General features: G+C 47.6%; 1 protein-coding gene across 7 annotated transcripts in view; it reads left to right on the top strand.

Moving 5' to 3' along the window:
- The window catches only part of Ptk2b (protein tyrosine kinase 2 beta), a 117,261-nt gene that overhangs the window by 24,712 nt on the left and 66,441 nt on the right, over positions 1-26,108 (top strand). Inside the window, exon 1 of one of the 7 annotated variants that reach the window (XM_087216778.1) lies at positions 10,445-11,471. The exons of the other annotated variants lie outside the window; for them this stretch is intronic. The gene's annotated coding sequence lies outside the window, so the exon portion shown is untranslated. Of the gene's footprint in view, positions 1-10,444; positions 11,472-26,108 lie in introns of those variants that run through there. 7 annotated transcript variants of the gene reach the window in all.

The following is a 26,108-nucleotide window of genomic DNA, read 5'->3' as shown; positions in this document are numbered from 1 at the left end:
ATCTAGAGTGTGTGATGCTGGGATTAATTCATGGTGCAAAGCTTGGATCAAGGGCACTGGCATTAAGGGGATAAGGGCTACCCACTTCAAGTAGCCTGGATGAGATATAAGGGATAGAAAGAGCCAAGGTTGTCCCTTGTTGGTTTGCTACTTTCTGGCTGCCATGAACTGCTTCTCCCCTGCAGTGCCTGTCTGCCACGACACCCTGCCTTGGAACCAGCTGATTATGGACTGAAACCTCTACAACCATAAGCCAAATAATCCTTTCCCCCTTAACTTGTAGGTGTTGGGTATTTTGTCTCAGCAACAAGAAAAGTAACTAAGACATTACGTTATTGCCAAGATTGGAAAAAATACTCTGCAGAAGACCAGGTAGCAAGGTTGTGAAGTCTAAATTATTTACACACCGTGGTATATGCTGTGCCAGTGTTTGACACCACTGACTCTGGGAAAGACATAACCAGCTTGGATTTCACAGATCAATGGTGTAGTTTACATATTTGCTGTCATTCCTGGACTCGAACCCAGTGTGAATATTAGTGAGGATCTGCCCTCAGAATCGTTCCTAATTGTCAAGGACAATATCTTTATTGCACAATTTTGTCTGAAATTGAAAAACTACCTTGTCCCTCTATCTTGCATGAGTGATGTTCTTTGAGCTATTTTTATTTCTGCCTCTGGCCTTTCCAGACTTGCTCAAGAGAATCTTTCTGTTCTTTTCTTTTCTTTTTCTTTTCTTTTTTTTCCTGCATGCTGAGGTTTGAACTCACAACTGCACAACATCCACAGCCCTTTTTTGTTTTTTTATTTTGAGATAGGGTTTCACTAAATCTCTAAATTTCCCCAGGCTGGGCTCAACTTTGCAGTCTTCCTGTCTAAGCCTCCCAGAGTGCTGGGATTTCAGGCATACTCTCAGAAGGAAACTTAATGCTTTCATATTCTTACTCTGCTGCTAGGTGTAATGGCCTCCCAAAGATGTCCACATCCTAATGCCAGAACTTTTGAATATGCTGTCTCACATGGCAAAAGAAATTGTGCCAATTTGTTGCAAAAATGGAAAACTAATTCATCTGCTTTTATAGTTGATGCCTTTTTTAAAAAATGCCACCTTTTTGTGGTACTGGGAATTGAACCCAGGGCCATTGCGCTGACATCCCCAGCTCTTCTTAAGTTTTTTTTTTTTTTTTTGGTACCAGGGATCGAACTCGAGACCTTGTGCTTGCGAGGCAGGCGGTGGAAGCACTGAGTTAAATCCCTGGCCCTGCCCTTCTTAATTTTTAAAATTTTATTTTGAGATAAGACCTTGCTAAGTTGCCCAGGCAGGACTCAAAGTTGGAGGCTCATTCACCTAAGTAGCTGGGATCAGAGATGTGCATCACCACACCTGGCTGACTTTATGTCTTTTGATTCAGTAGTTCTACTTATAAGTGAAGATGTTCGTTCTATTATTATCTATAATAGCCACCTGAGGGTCCCACTGGTGGTCTTCTCTGTATTATAGTTATGCTGTGGTTCAAGCAAGAAGACATGAATTGTCTGATGGCCATCCCTTGATGGTGTTGCCTCCAAAAGTGTCTTGTGATTACAGGTGGAGATGGAAGTCTATATTAGGGTGACTGAGGTGATAGCTTTGCTGTTGATCTACAATGTTATGGCTTATATCCACATGTCCCCCCGCCCCCAAAGCCTCATGTGCTGGTGGCTGGGACAGCAAATGTGATACTGGATTATGGGTGTATGATAACTGGACTAGTGCCCTGATTGGTTTAGCATAGTTATGGGGGACAGATTTACTGAAGAGGGAAGCTCCACACAGGGTGTGGGTGGCACCAACCAATAGACTTGTAGCCTGGATGAAATATAAAGGGAAAGAAGCCAGGCAGGCTCACTGTTTCCTGCCTCCTGCCTCCCCTGCCATGGACTGTTTCTCCTCTGCCTGCCTTGGAGGAGGCAGACTGTGGATTAAACCTCTATAAACTGTGAGCCAAAATAAACCTTTCCTCCTTTAACTTGTGGGTGTCAGGTATTTTGTCCTGAGAAAGTCACTAAGACTTGCTGATTCAACAAATGCTCTCTGACCATGGTGAATCTGAGGCCAGAGCAAGGGGCAAGCAGAAGACATATGGGATTATGGGAAGCTGTACAAGTGTGGCCACAAAAATAGATACCAACAGAAAGACTTCCCCAAAACACCTGATATTCCACTTTAAACTTGAAGAATGTGTAGGAAGGAACCACAGCTGAGAAGTCAGCTCACAGAGCACACCCTTTCCACATGTATTACTGAAAATGGAGAGCAGTCCTGGCTGCCCTGGGAATTATGAGGCTCTGTGCCATTAAGCCCTTGTTGAAGGGCTACAGTCAATAGCAAGTTTTAATAATGCAAGCAACATACATTTCTTTCAATGAATGGCTCACACACCCATACATTGAAGTACTACTCATCAACAAAAAGGATTGAACCATTGATACATGTGGACCTGGATAGATCTCAAGGGCATTATATTGAGTGCAAACTAAGTCAATCTCAAAAGGTTACATACTGTATGATTTCCTTTACAATTTTCTTAAAAAGACAATATTGTAGAGATGGAGGACAAATTAGTATTTGCAGAGATGAGGCTGAGTGTGACTATAAAAGGGTCCCCAGGAAAGGGAGCTCTTTCGTGATGATGGAACAGTTCTGTGTCTGAACTCTGGTGGTGGTTACGGGAATATATACTTGAGACGAAGTTGCATAGAGCTCCATACACAAGGCACACACATACATGCACTCAAGTGAATTCTTGTAAAAACAGAGGAAATGGAATAAAGTCTGCAGTCTAGTCCTATTATTATATCAGTATCAGTGTCCCGGTTTTGATATTATGCTATGTGACGTCACCATTGGAGGAAGGTAGGTCATGAGTACACAAGACTCTGTGTGCTATTTGTGCAACTTCTGGTGAGACTATAGTTATTTAAGAATTAAAAAGTAGAAAGAATAGCTATAAGCTAAAAGTCCTCTGACACTTTTCTGTCGCTGAGAATTTTCTCATCACCTGACTGCTTTGTATCATTGAATTGGTGTGTAAATAACTGTGGGGCTCCTATCACTCCAGATGTCTGCTCATGGCCATGTGGGGTAGGTAGGTGACACTAGCAACCCACAAGCAGAGGGGAATGAAAGCTTATTTCCTCCCAGATCTCTCATATACTGGGCACCTGCACTGAGCCCTCACCAACACCCAGCCACCACCCCTAAGGAGGTGGGCTGTGTCTGCAAGATATTGCATCATATGTCATAAGACTGGCTTTCTTTCTCTTTTGACAACTCCAGATGAGACAGGGACACATAGAGCATTATGGCTTGTATCTAGAAGTCCTTGCAAAACTTCATGTGCTCATCGTTGGGCCTTTTTGGAGCTGGCTGGATCTAGGACATGTGATACTGGGATTAAGGGTTTGTGGTACTAATTTAACCCACTGATTGAAATTAGAATAGTTCTGGATGTGGTTAATAGGAAACCCCACCCGGAGTGTGGGTGGCACCACTCAAAAGGCTTATAGCTTGGGTGGGATAAAAGGGAAAGGGAGACTTGCTTTGCTGCTGCTTCTTGATGGTTGCTCCCTACTGCTTGCCACACCATGGATATTTCTCCCTATGATGCCCCTCTGCCATGCTGCCCTGCTTTGGAACCAGCTGACTATGAACTAAAACCTCTAAAAACTGTGAGCTGAAATAAATCTTTCCTTCTTTAACTTTGGGTGTCTGGTATTTTGTCTCAGCCATGGAAAAAGTAATTAAGACAACCAGTACACAAGCTAGCAAGATAAGGCTGTCAGAGGAGAGATTTGGGTGGATAGATAGCTAAGCTTAAGTGGGACAACAGAACAGTGCTCTGGTATGATAGGAAATGCATAGGTTTGGAGTTGTATCTGAATTCATTCATCCATCCATCCATTCGTCCATCTGGTGTTTATCAAATGCTTAATCTGTACCAGGCATAATTTTACATATTGTACAGGGGATAGCAGGTGAAATGCTTCCTGGCCTGAAGCAGATCATATCAATTGGTCTGTCACTCACCTGTCATATGACCTTTCAAAAGTTAATATCTGTGAGGTTGTTTTCCCTGTAAATTGGGAGCGCTCATAGCAATCAGGGTAATTAATCCAAACTCACTGAATTCATGTGGGGCTCCAGGAGATGGCATGCCAGTACTCAACAGAGTCTGAAGTACTAGGTGCTCCATTTTCTCTATCACTCCCCATCTCCGCCTCTCTTTGCTCCCCTCCTGTGTAGATTGCTTGTAAAAATCGCTTGTAACCATTTAAATTCCATCAGGGCAGCCCAAGGCTAAGATCCAGCTTGGTAAGGAAGGTTCAGTTCCATTTAATGCCACACAGTTCTGTAGAGTTCCAGCCAAATGAAGCTTCAAAGGAGAAAAACAGCCATTTGTTTTGTATGTGTGTTGATACTCATTTTGTATTTTTAATTCTTGTGCTTTAGTACATGTAAGTTTATGATCGTATCTTCTTGGTGAATTTTTTTTTTATAATCACCATTCTTTATAATCATGTCGTTAATGTTTTTTCTAAATTTAGCTTGATTGTTATTTTATATATCTATATAATCTTTCTTTAATTTAATACCTATCTGGCTTATATTTTTCTATCACCCTTATTTTAACTTTTCTGTGTCTTAATATTTTTAGGATTATTTCTTGTAAAATTCATACAGTTAGATTAAAAAAATTAAGTCTGAAGATCTTTGTCTTTGAACAGGACATTTAAGCTTTGATTTTATTAATTAAGACTCATACTATGATTTGAATATGTCCCCTCCAAATGCAAGTGTTGCTAATGCTACAGTATTACCTTTTAGGTGGTGAGGGCTACTCTGTCCTTAATGGGATGAAGACCTTTTGGGAAATTTTTTTTTTCATTGTTGTTGTTGTTATAGTGGTTCTGGAGAACAAACCCAGGATCTTGTGAATGCCAGGCAAGCCCTTTTTCACTGAGCTACACCCACAAAAGGTTCTGTGCACAGTTTGTGTGTGGCTGGCTTGTGGGTTGCTTGCCAGCTTGCGACATGAGGGTGGTTAAGAAGTCACCAGATGGTGATACTTGGGCCCTGGCTTCCAGCCTACAGAAATGTGGAAGAGTACCTTTCTGTTCTGTATGAGCTACCCTGTCTCGGTATTATATTATAGCAGCACACAACAGACTAAGACAACTTCTCAGATATTTAGTGCATTTCTACTATGTTATATTAGTCATGCTTTACCTTTGCCTTTTCCCACACTCCTGTCTTTCATTGGATTGACCATTTTAATTATTTTCTCCTCTTTCCTCCTGCTGGTTTAGAAGTTATATATTACATTTCTATTATTTTAACACATACTGAAAAGTCTAACACTGGTTAATATTCTCCTCCTAAGCAGAAGGGCTTCCCAGCCCTTTGACCCTAATCTTTCTGCTTGCATGTCCTATGCTATTGTCAAGATTACCTTACTGTAACCTTCCTTTTAACATTGTCACTCCCCAGTTTAGCCACTAGGATTATTATCGTGGACTATTCATACTTTTTCCCCTTCTATTTAAATAATACATAGATATTTTTTCCTGGTACTGGTGATTGAACTAGGGCTTCACCCATGCTGGGCAAGTGCCCCTCCAGGCCCTCTCCTTTTTATAGTTCTAAATTGTTCTGGTCACTCCAGTTCTTGACTTTCTAATCTGTAATCGGTGTCTGATGCCCCTTCCTCAAGGTTGGCTGTGGCTGTGTGCATTGTAGTTGTGAACAGGGAGCAGGGTGAGCTTTTCTTGTGTTTCCAATTGTGGAAATATCCTATGGAGTTTTGCTTTTTCCTCTGCCTGATTCATATGTCAACATTTCTGAATTTGTCTCGATTCTAATCACTTGGGTTGGAATTCCCACTGCATACGAGTGGCACAGGCTCTTGCTTTTAATTTTTTCCTTTCTTTTTTTAACCGGGCCCAGCCAGAGGTTAAGTATCTTCGTGTCCAGAGGGTGTTCCTTGTTCCCATCTACACTCCGTCCCTGTTTCACAGGGCTCGGTGTCTGATGATGCCACTCTGTGTGTATGTTTGTCCCTAGCTCTTGAGCTGACCCTCTGACACCCTGTGACCTCCCCACTCACTGCTCTGAATTTGAGTCACTTCTAGTTCTGATAACCTTGTTGTTGTTGCCTCATTCCCACTTGGGTGTGATGAGGATTAACCAGATAGCAGGACCCCAGGGTGATTAGGCCTTGGAGGGTAGGGGTGGTGAGGGGCAGGACTTCCCCTGGCATGATGCCCCAAACACTGAGCTGATATGTTCTGTGATTAAAAAAGAAGCAGGATGTGAAAGACCTCTCCACAGAACACTGCACCTGGTGTGTTTTGATGTGTGTGATGGGGTGTAGGGAGCCAGAGCTGCATTTGTCTTGTCCTCTGGGTCTAGATTTGGAGATTTCTCCTTCCAGATGATAGCTAGGAAGAAGGACCTTCAGTTACTCTTTAAATAAAACTTTTTGATCTTTCACGTTGGCCCGGGAGGGGCTGGGGGATCAACCACTTACATGGAGCTACACCCCCAAACCCCACACGGAGAGGGGGTGGAAAAAGGAAGGGTGCGTGGGATTTAGCTTTTTAGAGGCAAGAGAACCAGGACTGGGAGAAGTGAAGCCTCAGTTGTCTCAGATTCAGGTTGGAACCATGGGTGGATGGGTGGGGGCTCACGGGCACCCAGCAACTTCTCTGTGGCAGGAGGAGGTTGTACTCAGAGAGCTGGAAGGGCCCTTCTATCTCTGGTGTTCCAGGTGGGTCTCCTAGGGGTGTTGGGTGCTACTGAGTCCAGCTCCCTGCGTGTCTGGTGGTGCCCATCCCTGGGTCTAGACATACTGGGCTGGGGCCTCTCAGTGCCCTGCTCACCCCCCCCCCACCCCGGGGCCCCATTACTGATATAACCCTGGTGAGCCAAGCACCTTCCCTCATGAATTTTTATCTTTAAATTCATCTTTGCTGCCACCCCTGCCCAGGGCAATCCACACAGTAATGCAGTGTGTGGTCTGGAGGGACCCACTGAGTGTGCTCCTGTCCTGCTGATCTGGCTGGGTGGTCTGCAGGCTGGGAAGGGCAGCCTGGGTCCTACTGGGAAATCCCTTCTATGAATACAAAGGGCTGGCCAATCCCTGACTGGCCTGTCCTAATCCAGGCTTGGCCCCAAGCCTCAATTATTTTGCTGACTTAATCTGTGGCCTGGGAGGCAGAGCCCTGAGTTGAGGCCAGGAGCCTGCACTTTGTGGATCTCCGTCTCTCCTCCCCTTTCCTGCTCTCCCTGGGGCCAACCTGCTGCTCGCTCCTCTTCCTGGGCGTGACTCACAGGCAGCTCCCTATCAACATGGCAGTTATGTGTCATTTCCTCACGGTGGAGAGACCCAGACCAGCATCCACTCGCCCGCCTGATTCCCCCAGCCTGATTGGAAAGGGATAGGCAATTGCATCTGCTTGGGGGAGTGAGTCACCCGCTGGAGCACCCCGTGAGCTTGATGAGAAGTGCGGGTGGAGCGGGGACCAGGACAAGCTGCCTCACCCTGCTCCGTCCACGCTGTCCTTACCTACCCTTCCTTTCCTGGCACCTTAGAACCCGTGGCAAACCAACACCCCACTCCCACCCGCCCCCAGCAGTGTTCACTCCTCTACCCTCTGGCATCCTCTGGCCTTGCCTCAAAGCCCTCTACAGCAGCCTGCTCCTCACTGGAGAGCAAGGAGACCCAGCCCCCCGAGTCCACGCTGGCCCTCTCTCAAAGGAACTTGCCAGAGCAGGGTGAGACAGCAGCAGCATGGAGCAGAGACATCCAGATGAGATCCTGGGCTGCTGGGTGGAAGTGAGGTCCAGTAAGAGCTTCAGTGTTCCGGTTCTGTGGGACAACAGATACCCAAGAGTGGGCTGGGAGTTCTTGTGATAGCAGTGCCCCATGCAGCTCTTCCTGAGGTAGCATTGACTACTGCCTGGCTCACAGTGGAAAATGAAAAAGTCCCAGTATGCATCACTGGCCAAATGCCCTTGTTAGGATGGGGCCTAGGACATGGGCCAGCTCCTTCTGTCCAGCCCTGAACTACTGCTGTGGTCTTGGGTTCAGTTCTGAGGAGAATCCTCAGAATCCATTCTCCTGCATCAGCCTGAAAGGCTTAGAAGTGTTGATGAAGGTGAAGGACCTGAAGACAGAATCTTGTGAAAACTGTTGGAAGGCAGAGTCTGTGCAGACTGAAAAGCCCCGGAAGCGCAGTTGAGATGTTTTCTAACACAAAAGTCAGGAGGTGGCAGTGAATTGTGTTTCACTACATGTGTGTCTGCTGGGCAGACCCCAGATGTCAGAGAAAAGTGCTTTTGGGCCGAGTACAAAGAGAAGCTTTGTAATCATTAAAGCTCAGAACAGTGGAGCAGGCTGAGAAACGTCGAGGCAGTGAGTCCCCTGTCACTAAAAGAATACAAGCAGAAGGTGGCCAAGTGGGGATGCCCTCGACCTCTGCCAGCTCTCCTGATGGGACCCTCCAGGACTTGGATTGGGGTCTAGCGTGGCCCCTTCTTAGAACTGCCACGCTTCCATAACCAAACCCTGTCTTTCCCATCACAGGCCAGGCAGAGCCCAAGTGCCACTGGGCCTGTGTCTGGGGTGGGCTGTGTGACAGCTCTTGTCTGAAGCCCCAGAAATACCTGCCCTGTGCTGAACTGGTAGAGTCACTTGGCATTTCTATGACGCGTGTGTGTAAATTCTCACTGGTCATTTCACCCCCCGCAGGCCTGTGGGTCACGATTACTCTCCCTTGCACTGCAGAGGAGGAAACGAAGAAATAGCCAAGCCGCTGTGGGGCTAAGATGAGAGAGCCTGGCCACCTGCTCTCAACACACTCGTTTGCACAGAGCAGCCATTGCTCAGGCATCTGTGTGCCGCCCAAAGAGTCCTGGGGCCTGGCATTCTGCCTATGTCCCGCGTATGTCCAGCCTGGCATTGCATTCTCATGACAACTCTGCAACAGCTGCATTATCATCCCCCAAGTTACAGGGGAGGGAGCCAGGCCAAGAATAGTTTGCAACATGCTTGTGACATGGCTGCTGGGTGGCAGATGTACGGCTGGGCCCCAGGTCTGCCCATCTGTGTTGCCCTTGCACCCACAGAGCGCATCCCTGGGACTCTGCACTCCTAGGTGAGCTATGGCCTCTTCCAAATATTCCCGGTCTGGTGCCAAGTACAACTGGGGAAAACGTGCGTCGCATCTATTCTTAGCTTCCAAAAAACCTATGTTCTCAAAGATTGAACAATAACACATTCACGACAAGCAAGATGTGCCACAAAGAGAACAATGGCTCATCTTACTGCGGGGCAAGAAGAAAAGCTTCAGAACAGAGGTGGCACCGGAGGTGGGGTGCAGAAAGGGCCTGGGGCAGGCACAGTGGGTCTGGAGATGCTGCATTCAGTGCTGCAGGGACCTGACAGAAAGGTGCCAGGAATTCTCCAGCCATTGTGAAGCAAGCATTCTTGACTTTCCTGCTTATCTACCCTCCCATCAATGGCTCCAGTCCCAAACAGAACTCTCCAGCCAACCTCCTCCCCGACTGGGCCGGTTCTGCCCTCTGACTGGACAAGACTGGACACAGTATCCTCCTCCCCGCCTAATTGGCTGTTGATCCCTGTGGATTCCACCTTGGGACATCTCTCTTCATCCGTCCCTTCTTTTTCCTTAGTGTTGCTTCCATCTTGGGCCAGGGCGTTCTTGTCACCCTCTATGTATTTGCCCCCAGTCTTTTCCTGCATATCCGCCCCATCCCTATAGAGTCACCTTTATAAAATAGCACTTTTGGCTGAATCCCCAGTAAGCCCTAGCCTTTCTAGTCACTTTATCTACACTATTCCAAGTTTCACTGGCAGCCATGCCACGCGCCTCTTCTTTACAAACCTGCCCATCCTTGGAGGCCCGGCTCAGGGTAAGAGCTTTGCCTGCTTGCCATTTGTGGGGCTCCCATGTGGAGCTGTGTTTGTTCCTCTCATGCCCTCACCTCACTGTGCTGTGTGGCACCGTGCAGTGAGATGTCCCATCTCACCCACTCCGCACAAGTGCCTGGATCATCTCTTCCTGGCCTTTGCACTCTCTGTCTTGTCCACCCACTGGGCAGGGCTCCGGGCTGTGTGCTGAATCAATCGCAGTAACCATCTCTGCAGCACAGCCCCAGTACAGCTCAGGGACAAAATCGGGACCTGCCCTCACCCTAGAAGCCTGGTCTTCTCCACAACATGAAGAGCCCTCCAGGTTTCCTTGAGAGATGGTGCAGTGTAATGGCTAAAGGCATAGAGCCCTTTCCTGACTCTTTGATATTGAGAAAGTTACTCTCCCCATACCTCATTTTCCCTAAATGTAACATGGCAGGAGAATCATGGTACCAACCTCTTTGCTTTGGTTTGAGTATTTCATTTAATATTTATAACTGGCACATTGAAAATACCCAATAAATACTTACTATCTTAAGGTTATTATTACTAATAGCCTGTGGCTCTCCTAGAAGGCAAAAGGCATCACTTAATTAAAGGGCTTAGATGACCCTGGTGCTGGGGACAGTTGGGTCGGCTTTGGTAATTTACCTTCCTGCTACAAGGCTGATCCTCGAGGATGCAGAGATGAAATAAGATAAGGAGTGACTTGATACTTCCGCAGCAGTCCTGAGAAGAGGTTCCAGAGCACACTGCACTACACCGCATATTTACATGGAGATACGAGCCACCTCGTGTCTTCTTTCCTCTACCAAACCATGGTCCAACTGCATTTCTTTGTCCAATAGGACAATAACCAGCCTGATGCTCTACTTCCTGTGATCCACAGGAAGTCGGAAACCCAAAGAGGCGAATCATGGCCCTTTGGTGTAGACTGACTCAAGTCACATGAGGGAGTCCATCCCATGCCTGACCCATCAATTAGTTGAATTTCCCAGAAGAGAGGCCCCCCCAGCCCACCGTCAACACCTCCTACCTCCTGGATCTCTTCCCCCATGGTGGAGAGGGGGGTCACCTTAGAATAGAATTTTGGGCAATTTCCCCAGTTCCCAGCTACTTTTTGCTCTTCTAGTTTGTCTCTCAACTTAGATCTCGGTGTTTCCAGCCTTTGCCAAATTAAGTCGAAAAAGTCTCTCCACTGGCCAAATCCTGGTGTGCCCCCAATTTTACAGGACCCCTGGCCAGGACGAGAGTGGGCATCAAGGCATGGCAGCCACTTCTAACTCCCTACACTTTCCCTTCGCTATCTAATCTCCCACTGCACTTGAAGGCAGGTATTTCCTGAGTAGGCCTCTGGTGCTGGGTCAGTCTTTACAATATGCAAATTTCTTGTGACCAAGCCTGTAACACCCAGGAGCAGGAAGTCTCCTGTGCAACTTTTGAGCTCACAGAATGGAGGCTGGGAAAGGACTGGCCCTGAGGCTTTGGCTCCAAGTAGGTCCTGGGGTGTCTGTGTCTCCGCGTGGTGAGGAGGTGGGTCTGCTGCGTGGGGCAGGGCGTGAACAGAGCGGAACAGTGAGCCCAGGAAACAGAACGGGGAGGAGTGATCAGAAGGGTGGTGGCCGCTGCCCCCTGGCTTGCCTGGCATGGGCACGCTCTGTCTGAAGAGGCAGGAAGTGACAGAGTTTGAAAAGTTCTAGAAAGGTCTGGGGCACTTCCATTTTGGGAGGTTCTCTGGATTTAAAAAAGAAGACAAAGAAATGCCAAAAGAGGGCAGCAAATGCTGTGATGTATTTTAATATGCTTACTTTCACTGAGTGCACAAGTGGATTCATTTGTTAAAAGGAGAAAGATTTATGCAATCTGAAGAGAAACAGGGTATAAGAGTGGACTCATTTGGAAGCTGTGCCAGGGGCCGTTTGCCTGCGAGGCCTCAGCTTCCATCTCTCTGGCTCTGAGCGATGCCCAGCCCTGCCCAAGAGACTCTCTAGTGGCCACAGGAGGCAGCTGGAGGCCAGGCTTTCTGGGAAGGTCGATAAGAAGTCCAGAGCAGAACAGAGTATTCAGGATGACCCTGCTGGGCCTGCCACTGGACTGAGCAGTGAGGTGTGCAGCTGTCTGGGCCTGCCCCGCTGTCCCCTTTGGCCACTAACCTCTTTGACAGGGAGATAGAGAGGCTTCTGGTCCCAAGAAAAGGCCTGTCCCTCTGAGTCACCCAGAATTGGTCTCCTGTAATTATTGTCAATGCTCCTGGGGAAGCTCCATGGGACCCTGTAGAATAGGGTACTGTGCCATCAGACTGGCTGAACCTTCTCTGGTGTGGAATTGGCCTCTCTAGGGCCCTGGCTGCCAAATAGCCTAAGAGCATCCTTTCCCTCTGCTGGACATGAGTGATGATGCCTGGGGTTCTTATCAGAGCTGATGCTCCTGAGGGTGAAGGAGGGAACAGAAATCTCTTCCCCCTATTGCAGTAGTCTTGACCCCTTTATAGTCCATAATTTGGAAAAGAGTCTTGCCTGCTTAACCCACCTGGTGCGATCTTTTGTGCCTACACATGCACAATGTACACACACATTCTTAACTCAGATGCTTAACAAGCCATCTGGTCCCATTGGAGCATCTCATTATCTCTGCTGCTCGAAGAAGAGCTGCTTGGAAAGGACATAGAGGTCCAGGGAGAAGAAAGCTGCTCATCCCATGAAAGGGACAGGAGGGCCACACTCTGCTCCCTGGAGCCCTGGAAAGAGGAAACCCCAACTGCCTTGGGCTGGAGGGAAGAAGGAGGAGCAGCAGGCAGGAATGGAAAGGGCCCCCGGGAGTGTCTCCCTTCTCCAGCAGCCTAGTGCTCCCATCCCTAGAAAGGGCTGTTCCAAGCTTGGCTTGTTCTCTGTCATTAGGGCGTTTCTCCACATATCTATTTTGGAGCTGCAGCTGGTTGCTTCTCAGAATAAACAGAGCTGTGATATGGGGATAAAAGCAGAAAGGAACCTCATCTCTTTGCTTTTGCTCATCCCCATGTTTTCCAGCCTCTACGTCCCTCTTCTTCAAGGTCTGGCCCTAAGACCCCTTCCTCCACATGCTCTGTCCCATAGCTCCCCTTCCACTATCCTAGAATCACAGAGGCTCTTCACAGGCACGTGGGAGCCCTGCTGTGGCCAGGCCCTGTGCTGAGCTGGGGGCTCCAGCATCCCGGCCTGCAAAGATTCAATGTCAAGCAACCTAGGAATGCATGTATAGGTCCAGCATCCCTTATCTTACATGCTTGGGATCAGATGTTCGGACTTTAGAATATTTGCAGGCATATAATGAGATATCTTGAGGATGACACCCTGGTCTGAAGTTGAAGTTTACTTATGTTTGATGTGCACGTTATACACATAGCCTGAAAGTAATTTTGTGCATTATTTCTAGCCTGTCTGTGTTTTCACAGTGACCTGTCCTGCAGGGTCAGATGTGGAATTTCCTACTTGTGGTATATGTCAGTGCTCCAAAAGTTTCAGATTTTAGAGCATTTGACTTTTGGATTTTTGGATTATGGATGCTCTATCCATATTACGGACTTAAGTCAAGGACTGTAAGAGTGGATCCAGTTTTCCAGCTTAGATGAAGCAACTAAGGTCCCCACTGGGGACCTGCTGTCTCCAGGTTCTCAGGGCTCTTGGGAGGTGGAACCCCCTGACCACAGTTCCCCACATACCTTACTATTTTCTTATCAGCACAGCTGTGATGTATTGAAATCCTCAAAGTGAGTTGATGCTGCAGGGAACAGAGACAAATCAGGGTATTGTTTGTCATGCACAAAGGAGATTTGTGGGACCCCGTGTATTTGTGGACTGAAATGGTTCCCAGGAAAGCACAGGGCAATTGGGGGGGGTGGTTGCTTTCTGAGTTCCTGGGGGGAGGAGGGTCTGGTCCCTAAGGAGCAAATGAATGGACTTGTGTGTGACCATCTTGGAGGCCCGATGTCATCCCTCACTGTACCTTCTATGGCCCATGTATCTAACAGGGCATCAGGCTCATGCAAAGCCCTCGCTTCTGCTTTGGTCTCTTCTGAGCAGTCAGTTTCTGCCTTCACCTTTTCCCTCATCCCCTTCCCAGCGCATTAGCCTCTCACTTGGGAGGGGTGTGCCCACCTCCACTCGTGCTAGTTCTGTATCTGCTAGCCTTCACCCGCAGCTTGCTCTGCAGGGACTCCAAGCAATGCAGAATGCAAGGAAGTTGGACACATCGCCTAAAACCTTCTCCCTACCCAGGGCCAGTGGTGGTCAGCCTCGGTCCTCAGCCTGGGCTCCAGACCTGCAGGACTCCTCTGATACCTGAAAGCAACTCTGAGAAAAAAAAACAATCTGAGCCTCCTGTGGTAGGTCTTCTGTCTTGGTTTTGTCTTGTTTCTAAAGATGAAACGATGGTTAGCCTCCCAAATTAGTCTTTAGAAACCTCAGGGAACAGCTCAGCTGCGGAGCTGTCGGTCGGTCAGTCCAGGGGTGAGCTGGGGCTTGCTGAGCCATGTAGACATGGCTCTTGGGGCATTCCCATTAGCCAAGACAGCTGTAGGTGTGAATGTCAAACTCACACCACAAAGAAGGGCCTGGCTCTTCTATGCACACTGGAAGGGGATGTCAGGTAGGGAATGTGGGATTTGCACTGAAGTGAACTTGAGAGTGTGTCTCAGTTCCACCATTTCTTAGCCCTGTGAATGTGGGCTCTGTCTTAGTTACTTTTCTTGCTGAGACAAAATACCCGACACCCAAAGTTCAAGGTGGAAATGTTTATTTAGCTTACAGTTTGTAGAGGTTTCAGTCCACAATCAGCTGGCTCTGAGGCAGGGTGGACTGCAGTGAGGCATTGCAGAGGAGAAACAGTTCTCAGTGGCCAGAAGGTAGCAAAACAAGCAAGGGCCGACCACAGCTCTTTCTACCCATTTTATCTTCTCCAGGCTACTTTGGGCTGGTAGCACTCACACCCTTAATCCTAGCGCCCTTAATCTTAACATCACACCATGAATCAATTCCAGCGTCACACACTGTAGACTTCTGAAAAGCCCCACTTATGGCAGCAAGGGCTTTGGGGGTTCATCTAGTCACAAGCTGTAACAGGTTCCATCCATAATGTAGGGATTAACAGTATGAATCTTAAAGAACAGCTCATTCAGCACCTTGTTTATTGGGCACTTTTGTGCACTGAGCACTGCCCAGGAGTGGGCTCCCAGCCTGGGAAGGACTGACACGGCACGTGTCCCAAAGATGCGCACGTGTCCTTCTGGGGGACGCAGTGCTGTGCGGATTACATGAGAAAATATACATGCCATGCACTTGACACCACACTTGGGACATAAGACATGTTCTATAAATTCCATGTTTCCCTGAAAATAAGACCTAGCTGGACAATAATCGGCCTTGAAAACTAGGGATGAAAAATGCCAGTCCCAGTCAGTTAGATCTTATTTTAGGGGAAAGAGGGAAGTAGTTGTTATTATGTTACACACTGGAGATATGGTGTGAGTGAACTAGAGAATCAGAAAAATGTGTTTTCATTTGATAAAATCTTCAGCTTCTTTCTTAGAGCTGTAGCTCTTTTGGTTAAGAGAAGTGCATTAGTCCAGTTTCCCCAGAGAACAATAGGATGTGTAAAGAGATTTATTGTAAGTAACTGTATCATGATTATGGAAGCTGCTAAGTCCCTGGATCCACAACTAGCAAGCTGGGGCCCCAGGAGACCTGGTAGTGTACACTCTACTCTGAAAGCTGGCAGGCTTAAGACCCAGGGAGAATCAATGTTTCAGTTTGCTTCTGAAGGTAGAAAAAAACCAGTGTCCCGTGTGGAGGACCCTGAGACCAGAGGAATTGTCTCTTCCCCTTTTGTCTTCTTCACTACTTCAGCTGATGGGATGAGGCCCACCCACACTGGGGAAGGCAAGATGCTTTACTTGGTCTACCACACAGTGCAAATGTCATCGAAAAACCCCTTCACAGATCCGCCCAGCATAATCTTTGAGCAAATGTCTGGGCACCCTCTCTTCCAGTCAGTTGTCACAAAAACTAACCATTATGGAGAACAATGGTCAGAGCTGTGGTCACTGACAAAGCCCCTGGAGGAGAGCTGAAGGCAGCTGGGCTGGGCTGGGCAGCCACTTCTTCATGGAGAAGACAGTGACCCCAGTTGAGCTTGGGACAGGGGACACAAACCACCAGCCCTGGGACTTGATCCAGTCCAAAGATCTGGATAGTTTACGTTATGCTTCATAAATTTGTGCCAACATTTACAAATTCAAGAGTTCATATTAAAAGTCTGACTTTCCAGTTTCTTATGCAAGACTAGATGTGGTTGTATGAGAGCCAGTGTCACCACTGCTGGCCCTGAGCCTTGGCTGCCCCCTTTAGCCCAGTCTAGGCCTCCACCAACCATGCCCACTCCTATGATACTGCTGTCCCTGGCCTGATGGGCAAGGTCCTTCCTTGGTCTCAGCAGAGCCCATGCTGCCACAGCAGAGGGGCAGTCAGGCACCACTTAGCATGCCATGCTCTGTACCATTTAAAAACCAGAGAGATCACATGAAGAGTCTCATGAGACTAGGGGTAGTCAGTCTTATGGAGGTCAGGTGTCTTTTCTCCCCTTCAGGCTAGAAGTAGGAGAGGTCCCGAGAGATCTTGCAGAGCTATAGAATTGTGAAAATCACCCTGTTCCCGTTCTGAGCACAGTGAGAGAACCAGGAGTGTAGGTGGGAAAAGAAAAACCTCCAGGGAACCCGAGGTGCTGCTTTGAAAGAGCTGAAAGGATGTCACATTGAGAAGGGATGGAGCCCCGTAAGTTCCCCGAGGGCAGAAATCCAGCAGGGATCACCAGCTGGGAGTGGGCAGGTTTGCAAGAGAACCCTCTTTAGGTAGAAAGACCTGTGGCCCAAGGCCGAGGAGCAGCAGGGGCAGAAGCTGCTCAGTCTGGGCTTCCAGACCTCTCTCATTTGTACATAGACATTGAAAATTGTGCCCAGCATACAAGAGGCAGGCAGGAAGGGATCTGGATCCCCATTTAGGCTCAGAGGTCAGACCGTGGCTGGCCCACACTGGGGATACCTGGGACTTGCTTTAGCCAGGTGCATCGAGACACACACAATGGCAGAAGGAGTTTCTACCCACAGATCCCTAAAACCAGGAGTCGAGCATGGCCATGTGGGCCACATAGGGAAGCACCTAGCGGATTGAGCCTTTATTATAGTTCCATGGGAAGGGACAGATGAGGCAGGGTGAGCAAGTGTAGGATGGGCTGGTGAGAATATGGGGCCTGGCCCTGCGGAGATTAGAGTGGGTAGATTGTGGCCTAGACTATGACAGCTTCAGAGAGAAGGTGGTAGGGAGTATGAGGTCTGGATTGGCTGGTTTGCGTAAAAAGGCCCGCTGTTAGGAATTGGCTAACTCCAGAAAAGTGGATGAGAAAGGGCTCAAGAATCAAAACATTCCACTGTAGAAACTAGAAACATGGTCATTATAAGACCACACCTCTGTGCCATTTCTCGCGGGGGGCGGGCGGAGTGCTGGGCTAGGTCCTGTCCATGTTTTCTTCCAGGCCTGAAGTGCTGTAAATGAGTCAGAAGCCTCCTGAGAGTCCAGCCTTACTTCTGCTTTGAAGAGAGGGACCAAAGAGTGAACCAATTTGATCAAACTTAATGGCTAACTGCATAGCAGATCCTGGAGCTCAGTGCTTCTCCACCATCCTATGAGGTTGGCAGGGGCTGGGGGGAGCAGGCATGGTGTCCATGAACACTCAGATAACATGGACTCAGAAATGCCTCCTGCGTATAGCATCAGCAGCTCCCTGGGGCAGGAGGAAGATGAGGGCAGCAGTACAATCCCAGCCAGACCTGGGAGACTCTCCTGATCCAAGGCCAGCCCAACCTGGACACACAGGGACCTCTTAGAACCCAAGTTCTTAGAATCAGATGCTGTGTGGGATGAGGAGATCTCAACTCAATCCAGTCCCAGCCTTGCCCTGAACCAGATGTTGAGTAGTAAATGTCCCCTCTGGCATCAGCCTACCAACAGTCATTGATTCCCCGTGAGCTGTGTCATCATTCCTGTTACAGGTCCTGTGTCCAGTCCACTCATTCTGATGGAAGGTCTAAGGTAGCCATGTGTTTCTAATGATTTTCTCTAACGAGCCCAAGTTCTAGAAACTCCCAAATCACATGGTCTCTGAGACCCCTTCTGACACTAAATCCTACACGTTCTGAATTCATCCGGCCAGGTCTGTGAGTGAATTATTACCACTGCCCCACAGAGATGGCAGAGGGCTGGGCAGGTGAAGTAGCACCAAGTGTCACATGCTCCGTTCCAAGGTGGTGATGGGATGGGAACCAGGGCCGAGCCTCCTGCCTCTCAGGCTGTGAGTTTCCTCTGCCTGCTGGCATCTCCCCCAGTGGCCCCTTCCTCCCAGCATGCACTGGTGGACCCCACTGTACATGTCAGAAGCAAGTACATCGTGTCCGTCCACGTCTAGTTTTGTGTTCTCTCCATATGACCTGTTTGTTCCCAGAAGGCCTGTGGGCTGCGGTGGTGAGCAGGGCAGCCTGTGTTCTGGATTCCTCCTTCCCCTCACTGGCACACAGCCACGCAATTAGACACTTGACAAATGATGGCAATGTTGACAGCCGAGAATAGAACCAGAGTGGGAGGTTAGTTGGCTTAGCCAGTGTTGTGGGGCTGCGGGGGGTTGTGGCTGCCATCGCAGCTCAAGGATGAGCAGGGGCCAGAGTTCAGGGTGAACTGAGCATCAGATAGCAGCCACCTGTGTAGGCTGCAAGGCCAGGGAAGGTCCAGAAGTGCACGACCTTCAGTGCCTGCAGAACCCTAAAATCCTAAGAGCATCAGACCGAGATCCAGAGAGCAGGGACCTGAGGGACAGTTTCAGGCTGGGCAAATCGGAGCAAGACCACCGGGCTTCGTCCCTCCTAGAAGCAGTCTTCTGAAGCTTCCGGCTACCATTGCTGGTGTCAGAAGATTTCATCCTGATTCCTACAGGCTTCTAAAATGCGTGTGAGCAGCGGGTGGTCCTTGCATAGGATGATCTGTGAACCTCCCCAAACCCTTGCACGACACAGCTGATGACATGACACAGCTCACTGGAAATGAACGGATGACCAGAGGCTGATACCAGAGAGGGAAACTTGCTGTCCAACATCTGGTTCAAGGCGAGGCTGGTCCTGTGTTCAGAACCAGAGACTGGCTGTGCAAAGCCAGGGTGAGGAGAGTGAGATTCTTGCCTAGTTGCTCCAGAGACAGAGCTGGCACCTGTGAGCAGACGTTGTAGAAAACTTAACATATGGTGGTGCTGAAAATGGTCCAGAAGTGGATGGATGGGTTGTTGGTGAATCCCTATCACAAAAACACTTATGCAAGAGCTTGAAGGAACCTAAGAAGTCAAGGGATCTGTGATCATGACCCATATGCAGCATCATAGATTTATAGTTCACAATACGTGCATTATATACCTTGTTTTGTTGATCTTCACAATGGTGGACAAGTGCAGTGGTGTTCCGGGTGGTCCCAGGACTTGTCCCAGTGGTCTGACATGGCCAGGACAGACCTCCTGACATGTGCTTATTCCAAGCCCAACATGGCAACTTGGCTTCCTCCTCTGGCTCAGCTGTAGCCCAGCTTCTGCTTCCTGTTGAGTGCAGGTCTTAAGCCTTTCTAGGCCAGGGCCTTCCCCCTGCACAAGGGCCAACATCACCTCCAGAGAGAGGAGGAGGAGGAAGAGATGGAGGAGAAGAGTAGATCTCTGTGAACTGTCATGGATGCTATGTGTGAGGGGACAGTATTTTCACCTGAGGCTGCCATTAAAAGGTACAGCTGTGTCTGGACAGGAGGGCCCATGGGCACAGGCTGGAGAAGCTGTTCCCGTGACAGGCAGGCCCAGGTGAAGATCAGAGACATGTTGAGTGCTGGTGGAGAAGATTCTGGAAAGGGTAGACTTTTCTGTTTACCTTTACGCCTCTGGTCATCTGCACAGTCAGCCCTGAGGGGTCTCTTAGACTCCAGCAGCCAGCATGGGATTTATTCAGGAAGTGAGCCTCCTGAAATTCCCAGGTTCTGTGGTTGCACCAGAGGAGAGCTCCCCCCCCCCCCCCCCCAACAATTGAAGAGCTCAATTTTGTATCTTTGGAAGTCGCTTACCATCTCTGGCTTCAGTTTCTTCGTCTGTAAAACAAAGGACTAAAAACAAATCATCTAGACTCCTGGTAGCTCTGGTTCTCATCACGGCGAGTTTACTTATCTTAGTTGTTATTTCCCCTTGCCAATACTCCCAGTATCTTATATCTTCTTCTTTGATTCCCATCTGCTTTCTCTCATATCTTTTTCCTTAGCTCTCTCATCTCTCCTCCACAAGGTCTATCCCTGTGGCCAGTGATTTCAGCTCCCAGCAGACACTTGGGGAAGTGTCACCCTGGGCTATAGGAAACCAGGGGCCCTGCAATGAAGAATTTTAGGTCAACGAGGCATTAAACACTGCAGGAACCTGGCTGTCACTTTAAATAGTATATTCACAAATAATATATTTGTTGGAAAAATTGTTCTTCTTACACGATCCCCTTGCTTTTTAGATGAGAAAAATTGAAGTCTAGCCAGATGTGGTACCTTGTCCAAGTTACCTGAGTATAATTCTGGGCTGTCAGTTGGATGTGATTCCAAAGAAGGCAAAACCATACACTTTTATGACCGTGTGTGTGTGTGTGTGTGTGTGTGTGTGTGTGTGTGTCCCCACCTTCACTCCGCCCCTGGTCTCTGCTCTGTCCTCCCCCTCTCTGGGCTCAGATCTGCTGTGAGCTGTGGAGAAGTGGGTTGCTGGTCTTTTTTCTAACTTCCTGTGTTCTTCGGAAACCTCAATGAAAGAGAGCTGGAGGAAGAGAGGGCTGTGAACGGTTGTATCACACACAGCCTCTCAGCCGATGTGGCAGGAGCCAGAATCAGATAAAACACCGGAGTCTGCCTACCCTCCTCCCTGTGTGGCTCCTAAGGAATGCAAGTGTCTGGGGGCTGAAAGTAGTGTGCGACCTGCATTATTTTCAGGCTTAGGTCAAATGTGTCTAAAGAGGCAGCCACAGTGATCCTTTAAAATTTCATCTCTGAACACAAGCCCACATTAAAAGGGAAAACTTAATTTCCTCTACTACTACTGTCTCAATGTCTCTTTCTCTATTTCCCCTCATTACACAGCTCAGTTATAACCATGGCAACCCATTTGTGTAGCAACTATGCATATTGTCCTTGGAGCCATTATATTACTTTCATTGAATATGCCTAAGCAGCCTGCCTATTAATGACTTTGTAGGACAGATAAGACTTAATTTATGAGCGTGGCTGTGCCCCAGCTCTACGATGAAAACATCTTGCTTTGTTTGTTTGTTTACGTCTTGCTTGCTGGTTTTTGAAGGCACATCTGACCACAAACTCCCATCCTCAGGGCCTTGCCACTCAAGTGCTGGTCCAAGGGGCCTTTGTGGGTCTGTTCTTCCCCTGCCCAGCTGGCTGCCTGGCTCTGAGTCTAGATCCACGTACTTCTAAAACCTAAGAGTTATTTTGCTGCTCTTCACACTGAACATTCCCGGCTGGGTTTTCCCTGGGTCTTTTAGTTTCTGTTGAAGAAGGGCTACACAGTGGGGATTTCTGCGTCTTTATCAAGCCTCGCCTCACTTTGAGCTCTCGTAACTGAAGTTTTAGAGGACCAGAGTCCCCCTAAATTTTCTGAGCTTTCAGTATTTGAAACTACCTGTTCTCTTTCTGACGTTTCCCAATAGAGGGCTTGGGTAACAAGAAGACACAAAAATAGGAACCACTGTTGTATTCTAAAAATAAAAGTCTCAGAGATACCCAGAAAGGGCCTGCCTTTGAGAATTGTAAACTGCTGTGGTCTGTCACAACACTAGACACTGGGTGAAGACCCTATGAGGCCTGTGCCTGGGAACAGGGGGAACCAGGAACTGGGGGGCCCGGGTTCCAGCTGAGAGGCTGTGCCATTTAGTCACTCAGATTCAGCTCTCACAGTGAGCCAAGGGCCAGACTGGTGGCTCCTCACCCTCCCTGGACAGGTGGCAGAATCACCGAGGATGTCAGTGTAGGAAATGGGGAGGTGTTAGTTACAGGAGACAGTCTTAATGATATAGAATAAGTCTGAGGTAACAAATGTACTGTGATTATACATACCTGATATTTGCTGAGAATGGATCTTACATGTTTTCACCCCCCCCCCCTTACAAATGGCACCTGGGTGAAGATGTGACTATGTTAATTAGCTTCACTGTAATTATCAGTTCACTATATATATGTATATCAAGATATTATGCTGTATGCTATAAGTATATACAATTTTAATTAGATTTCTAAAAAATCAAATAAGGCATGGTGGCACACATTTGTAATCCCAGCAACTTGAGAGGCTGAAGCAGGAAGACTGAGCCCAGGAGTTTGAAGTCAGCCTGGGCAGCATAGCAAAACACCATCTAATATTCAGTGCATCACCTGGGATATTATTTAAAAGTACAGTTGGCTAGGCTCCACCCCTGAGTTCTGGATGGTGGGTAAAGCTAAACAGGGGTTTCATACTTAACTTCCCATAATGTACATGTGGAGAGAGCGAAGAACCATGGCTATTCAAGGTTCTGTTTCTGATCTAACAGGAACTTTTCTCACCTTCAGAATCCAGAGCCCCCAAGGATGATGCCCTGGGTGTCTCTGAGTCGAGGCCCAGCCTTTGGACCTGGTCATCACTGCAGGGCATGGCAGTAAAGAGCCCAGCCTGGAGCCCCATCTGAGCCCAGCACAGTCACAGTTCTGCTCTCAGCTTGCCCTGGGACCTTTGGGAGTTACTGGCTCAGCCTTGGCTGCCCCACGCATGCAGTAGGGAGGAGAGTGCCTAGCTCTGAGGTTGTTATTAGGATGGAAACAAGTGTTAGTCCGGCGTGGGGCAGAGGAAGCACTCTGTTGCTTCTGTTATCTCTCAGAACCCAGATCTTGGTGGTGTGTGGGAGGGATGAAGGGGAAGTGTGGCCGCTCAGGATGCCAGGGCTGAAGAGAGAACCAAAGTCACAGAATGGCCAAGAATCTCATGGCCTTGCCCCGCGGCCTGGGCTCCTGCAAGGTTGTTTCAAGTCAAGCTCCTGCAGCGCAGATTTCTCTTGCCAGATTTCACTGAGATGCCTCTGTCCAGGTTCACCTCAGATCCTGATTTGGGATCAGATGCAGAAATTTAAATTGAAGTTTCTTTCTTGTTCCCTAGTCTAGCTTTGTGGTGAGATTGGCCTCTCTCTGTGGGCTATATGGGGAATGCGAGGAATCAGACTGTAAGAAAAGGAACTAGAGGCAGATGCATAGGAAAGAGGGCCAGCTTTGAACTTGTGGGACAGACTGTACTCACTTTTAAATATATTTAACCATATAACAGTACGAGAACTCAAGCTCTTTTAACTGAATGCAATTCTAAATGTAGATGTGCTTTTATGTATAGTCATAATCAGTATGTAAATTCCATTCTCTGTCGCTTAACATTTTATATAAATCTTTCCATGCACTACTAGCATTCATATTTTTTCCTTTTTTTAGCTCTTGTATTTTCATCACAGTTTATCAATACCAGTATTGCTTATATTTTACCCTAAGCACTTCTCTCATCATTTTATTCAGATCTTCATTATTTCACTATAATAAATAGTACAGTTGTGAACATCTTTGGACAAAGGATCCATATCCCTCGCCTTAGATATGTGGACCATTTCTCTAGGTTAGGGGCCTGGGCAAGCACATGGGAGTTAGTTCATATTTAACTAGCTTGCTCTTCAGAAGGCCAGTTCTGAGTGAGTTGGCAGTTGGACGAGTTTCACTACAAGCCCAGGAACATCAGATTCGATTCCTTTTTCTATCTCTCTTGGCTTATGTGATGAGTTTGTAGTGGTTCCTTAAAGCTGTTTTCATTAGCATTTCTAACTGCTGAGGGGTTTTCAGTACATTTTTAATTTTCCCAAGTCTTTTCACACACGGGTGCATCCTGTTTGCTTGATGGGGGATCTAAGCTGTGCTTCTTATCCGGTTCTCATTAAGCTGAAGGCTGAAGGCTGCTGTGACCAGTTGGGGGCATCATTGTGTTCAATGGCTTTGAGATCTGTTTACATAGAGCAAATTTTGGGTACACATTGCCTTTGCAAAAGCGGTGGATCGGAGGCTGGCAGGTGGAGAAGCTTGTTCGGGGGCATGTTTTTGTCATTTCCATTTAGCATTGGATGAGGAAGAGGACACCTGTGCTGTTAGACCTGTGTTTGTATTCTCTAGATTAAAGAAAAGTACCTGAGTTTTCTTTAATTACCATTTTTGTTGTTTATTAAATGTATCATGAAAGACACTAAAAATTCCATGTATCTATCACCATTACACATGTTAACACACTCAGAGCCCTTATTCCTTGCAGGGCTGCATGGCTAGAAATTGATGAGCTTGTAGAGTTTATGTTCACGCAGAATTCAGGAGCCATGTGCAAAAGCAGCTCTTATCTGAGCTGCCCAGGGGGGCACGGAGATGAAGCCCACAGGGACGGGCTTGTGATAAGACTCAGGCTGTATCAGGCTGTATCTGTTGGGTTAAGACGGGAAATCTGAGTTCGGGCCCAGCCTCTGCCGCTTAGGAAATGGCACCCTAAGCTAGCTGGCTCGGTCGCTTTTCCTCATTTTCAAACTGGGAGGGACATCTGCCATGGGAGACTTTGGCAAACTAGCAAGACTGCAAAGATAAGAAAAGGATACTGTATGTCGACAGACTTTTTTTATACTTGGGGTCTGTGTCCATGGATTCAACCATGGATTGAAAATATTTGAGGAAAAATGTGCCTATACTGAATGTATACACAGGTATTTCTTCCTTGTCATCATTCCTTGGATAATAGGATAAAACAAATATTGATGGAGCTTTAATTATATGAGGTATAAATCATCTAGAGACTATTCAGAGTATATGGGAGGTGCCAGGCGTGGTAGCACATCTGTAATTCCAGCTCTCAGGAGGGTGAGGCAGGAGGATAGCCATGAATTTGGGGCCAGTGTGGACTACATAGTGAGTTCAAGGCCAGCCTGAATTATAGAGTGAGACCCTATCTCAAAAAAACAAAAACAAACAAACAAAAAACCCAAAGTATCTGGAAGGATGTGCTTAGGTTAGATGCAAGTACCATGCCATTTTATATAAGAGATTTGAGCTTCCTTGGATTCTGATATCTGGAGGGGTCCTGGTATCAATTCCCTGCCAATATCAAGGAACCACTTTATGCATATATAAAGATCCACTTCCCTCTGTCTCTTGCATTTTTAAAAATCTTAACTTGGGTAAGGAATTGGACCTCTGTTTCCATGGCAGCGCCCCAACCACTAGACACCAACAATCCATCAAGCATTCCCAAGCCCACTTCTCCCTTTGATTTTAAGGTTCTGCACCCTAGGTCAGTGTCCCCAGGTTTGTGGGGTTTGACTCCCTCACCTTGGAACACAGACTCTCAAGCTCGGGTCCTCCATGAGCAGTGCAGAGCTATGATCACGTGTATGCAAAGCCCGGGGATTATCACCTTCCTTTTAGGGGGTTTCTAGAAATTTCAACACTGTGTTAATGTTTTATGGTAGCCATATCAGAGTGACTAACAGTGAGTTTACAGTTAGCTTTATCCCTATTTTTTAATCCATGTTGTTGCTAAACCACATCTTCCTCATCTCAGACTGGGGAAAATTTCTTATTTTTAACCTTTAAGAAGAATATCACATTATTCCCATTTCACAAGTTGCATTTTGTTAAACTTGGCATGTCTCACCAGTCTGGGAGGATTTTAGAGATCCTTTCTGATCTTTTGCTAAAATCATAATCTCTCCCAATCCAGTGCTCAACATGGTGCTTTGTGTTTGATGACTACGAACTCCTTAATTCCAAATTAAAAGATGTGGACAAGGGACAATTTAAACAATAGTCTTCCCCCAGGTTAATATGAACATTTGATCAGAGTCTTCAGAAGAGATCACCTGACAATTATAAATTCTCCTGCTTATCATATGGCCCCCTCACGTACTTTGAAGAATATGATGAAGCTGCCACCTGCCTTGCAAGTGCAAGGTTC

Source organism: Heterocephalus glaber, unplaced genomic scaffold, assembly GCF_053883595.1.
Source record: "Heterocephalus glaber isolate CG9 unplaced genomic scaffold, H.glaber_assembly_v1.0 deba00001460, whole genome shotgun sequence".
Lineage (NCBI taxonomy): Eukaryota > Metazoa > Chordata > Mammalia > Rodentia > Bathyergidae > Heterocephalus > Heterocephalus glaber.
This window is presented reverse-complemented; position numbering and strand designations above follow the sequence as displayed.